This window comes from Belonocnema kinseyi, chromosome 2 (genome assembly GCF_010883055.1).
Source record: "Belonocnema kinseyi isolate 2016_QV_RU_SX_M_011 chromosome 2, B_treatae_v1, whole genome shotgun sequence".
Lineage (NCBI taxonomy): Eukaryota > Metazoa > Arthropoda > Insecta > Hymenoptera > Cynipidae > Belonocnema > Belonocnema kinseyi.
In genome coordinates this window covers 71,137,006-71,141,160 of record NC_046658.1, presented here as the reverse complement: position 1 = coordinate 71,141,160, position 4,155 = coordinate 71,137,006, and positions in this window count along the sequence as shown.

Here is a 4,155-nt window from a genome sequence, read left to right as displayed (position 1 = left end):
CAAAAACTACCAAAAACTAGCAAAAAAATATCAAATAACAGTTTTTTTCTAAGTTGTATTATTTTTAATGCCTTTTGCATATCTATGTAAATAAATGTTTTGTTGCATACGTTCAAGTGGAAGGGTAAATTTGGGAATATTATAATGGGATATAAATTTGGAAGTACGAGGGTTGAGTATGTATGACTTAGGGGTCGTTTTTGGGGAACGTATTATATATTATCAGAGAGCAAAAAAACATCAACTAACAGTTCCTTCTAAGTTGGACTATTTATAATGCTTTTTTCATACATATATATGTTCCGCTGTATACGTTCACGTGGAACGGTAGTTTTTCGGGAAAAGTATGAAAAGGGGGAAATTTTGAAGTGCAATTTCATCAATTTGGAGTTCTAAATCATTTTTGCATTGTTCAAGGTGGTTTTCCAACTTTTTAAACGTTTTTGATTACGAGGGGAGGGTATGTATGACTTTGGGATAGTTTTTAGGGAACTTATTATATATTATCAAAGATCAAAAAAGAGCAAAAAATATCAACTAACAGTGTCTTCTAAGTTGTATTATTTGTTGTGCTTTTTCTTGCATGTATATGTTCTGCTACCCACATTCACGTAGAAGGATAGTTTTTTGAGGAAATGATAATGAGGGAAAAATTTTAAAGTGTAATGTAATTAATTTTGAGCTCTAAAGCATGTCTACATTTTTTAAGATGTTTTTGCAATTCTTAAAACGTTTTTGTTCACGAGGGGTATGTATGTATGACTTAGGGGTAGTTTTTCGGAAACGCAATTATATATTATCAGGGAGGAAAAAAGAAGAAAAAAATATCGACTAACAGTATTTTCTAAGTTTTATTAATTTTTATGCTTTTTTCATACATATATACGTTCTTTTGCATACGTTTACGTGGAAGGGTAGTTTTGGGAATATTATAATGAGAGGCAAATTCGCAAGTTTCATTTTATTACTTTTAAACCTAAATCATTGTTATATTGTTCAAGGTGGTTTTTTAACTTTTATAACGTTTTTGATCACGAGGGTTGAGTATGTATGACTCAGGGGTAGTTTTTGGGGAATGTATTATATATTATCAGAGAGCAAAAAAACATCAAACAACAGTTTCTTCTAAGTTGGACTATTTTTAATGCTTTTTTCATACATATATATATGTTCCGCTTTATACGTTCGCGTGGAAGGATAGTTTTTCAGGAAAATTATGAAGAGGGGGAAATTTTGAAGTGCCATGTAATTAATTTGGAGTTTTTAATCATTTTTGACTTGTTCAAGATGATTTTCCAACTTTTTAACCGTTTTCGATTACGAGGGGAGGGTATGTATGACTTAGGGCTAGTTTTTGGGTAACCTATTATATATTATCGGAGAGTAAAAAAAGAGAAAAAATATATCAACTAATAGTTTCTTCTAAGTTTGATTATTTTTAATGCTTTTTTCATACATATAAATGTTTCTGCTGCATACGTTCACGTGGAAGGGTAGTTTTAGGGAAATTATAAAGAGGGCGAAATTTTTAAGTGTCATGTGATTAATTTGAAGCTCTAAAACATGATTACATTGTTGAAAGTAGTTTTCACATTTTGAAAACGTTTTTGATCACAGGAGGTAGTTGTGTAAGCCTTAGGAGTAGTTTTTTGGGAAACGTAATATATGTCATCATAGAGAAAAAGAAAACGAAAAAAAATATCCACTTATCGTTTATCGCATTATAATCATTTTTAGTGAGTTTTCGTAGGTGGCGTCGCTGAGTGGACGTCCTGATAGCGTCGCCACCCTTTTCTCCGCAGTTTAAAGAGCAAAAAAATTTTTATTTTAACATAAAATTACAAAAAAAAATGGCGTATTCCATTTTAAAATTTGCCTTGGTGGCGGCGCTAAGTGAAAGGACCTGGTCTTATTATATGACTAGGCAGTGTATTTTTCTTAAGAAAGAGTAACGAGTGCTCTAGTAAAGTGAAATACGGAAGTTATTGATAAATTTATGATGCAAACGCAACATTTGTTGCGATGCGAGTACATCATAAATTAGTTAAGCATTATCGTAAATGGAAGAGGATGCGAAATAGACGTCGCTCGTCTACGGGACGCTGTCCTGAAATAATTTAACCGATGATAACGCGAACACCAACTCTTGTCCGAGTTAACAGCCTGCACAAGCCGTATAACGTCGACGTTTCGAAGATTTTAATGGTGCAGCTGCACTAGCCGTAAAAGTATACCAGTGAGTTGCTATTGTAAAAACGTTTTTAATGTCTAAAAAGATCGAGATCGTTTATTCTCGTTATGACCGTGCAGATTTTAATGTTACTGTTATCAAAATGTAATTATATAACGTTCGACACTTTTCCCCGCATTTAATGAAAACAAAAATGAAATGAAAAAAAAAAAATAAAATTAATTTTTAAAAGCTGTATTTTATTGAAAATCGTTACACTTTACGCATATGTTTGAGAAGCTTTGATATTTTCAATTAAAGCCAAATTACTGTGCGCGCTTTCTTTAGAAAAAAACTGATTTGATTTTAAACCTTATATATGATTGAGAGAACGTTCTTTATTGGCAGCGAGAAAATTCCAGTAAATTCAATATAACTAAAACACCATTATCCGACACCGGACTTTTAATATGTGTTTAATCATTAAAAAACAGAATAAATACATTTTTAAGATGAATACCACTTAAAAAGAGAAACGGACACATCTGGAATTCGTTTGGAAATTCGTTTGTATTTACGTTCGAAAATGATTTTTTTGACTGAAAATGTAGCAGTTCCATTTTTGTTCGAAAATTTATTTCTTTTTGTAAAAAATTCACTTCTCTTCTTTTTTAAATTAAAAATTCAAGTATTTTTGTTGGAAATGCATTTTTTTGGGTTGTAACGTCAAATTTCATGTAAAAATTCCTCATTTTGTTTGGGAAGTTAGACTATTTTGGTTAAGGATTTAAATAATATTTAAAAACATGTATTCTTTGTTTTGATTAACTGTTCTTGGTTGAAAATAAAAATATTTTTGTGTAGAAATATCAACTATTATATCTTTAATTGAGAATTAATTTTTTGTTTCCGCGCCTCAGATAGGAGTAACAGAAGCTGCGCGGGGTGCGCGGAGTCTCCGGTTGTTAGTCAGGCGAGCACTCAGGCGTGAACAAACAAAAGCGGAGCGGGCTCCAACAGGTTTATTCCCATTCAGCGTCAGCCTAAAAACTGGCGCAATAGAAGATCTTCACTGTATTTAAATTTAAATAAGGCAGTTACTTTTGCTCATTTCGAATACAAACTTTAATTCTGCAGAATATGTCTGGCTTTGGTTAAATAATGAAATGTTACATTATTAAATATTAAATTTTTGTCAGTAGTATTATGCGCAGAAATATTGCATTCTTTGTCACTGCTTTTCAATTTGAAAAGCCAATGTGTGTGTGTGTGTGTGTTTAAAACTTAATAAATTGACTTCAGCTTTTCATTTGAGATAGGTTCCTTTAAGAAAAGCTTGAAATTGTGAATGCAATTTCATTAGTCAGTTTTCGCCTTTGATTGAAGAGAGAACGAGAAATTGAGAGGCGTCGCTATATATTTGAATTCTCAGGGGATCGAACGTTACGTCTTAATTAATTCCATCTTATCCCAGGTACGTCGCGTAATATACGTTTATCCCTGATTCTCGAGCGTGCAACGTTTCGACACTGGCTGAATTATATGGCTTCCATTCCCTATTTTCAAAAATGAAGAAGATAACATTGAATCAAAAGAGCAAGGAATTAAAAGAGCAATTTTTAATTATTGAAAATCAAATAACTTTTATTTAAAATACAAAAAAAATGTAATGAACGGTGGTTGGCATTTGACTGTGTTGCTATAATAATTAGTTCAAATCGATAAATAAAAAGCATATAATCTAAACTGGACATATCTAAACTGATTAAACTGCTATGCAGTTGTAGTTTAAGTGATTGAAACTAATAAATTTCAAAAGCGGTAACAGACAAGTTAGTTGTCTGTCTTATAGAATGTACACCGTGAAATAAATTTTACGAGCAAGTTATTATTATTATTATTATTATTATTATTATTACACCATTAAGCCATTTCCCTTTCGGGGTAGGCGTGACTCACTCGGCAGGGGAAAGGAGTAGTGTGTG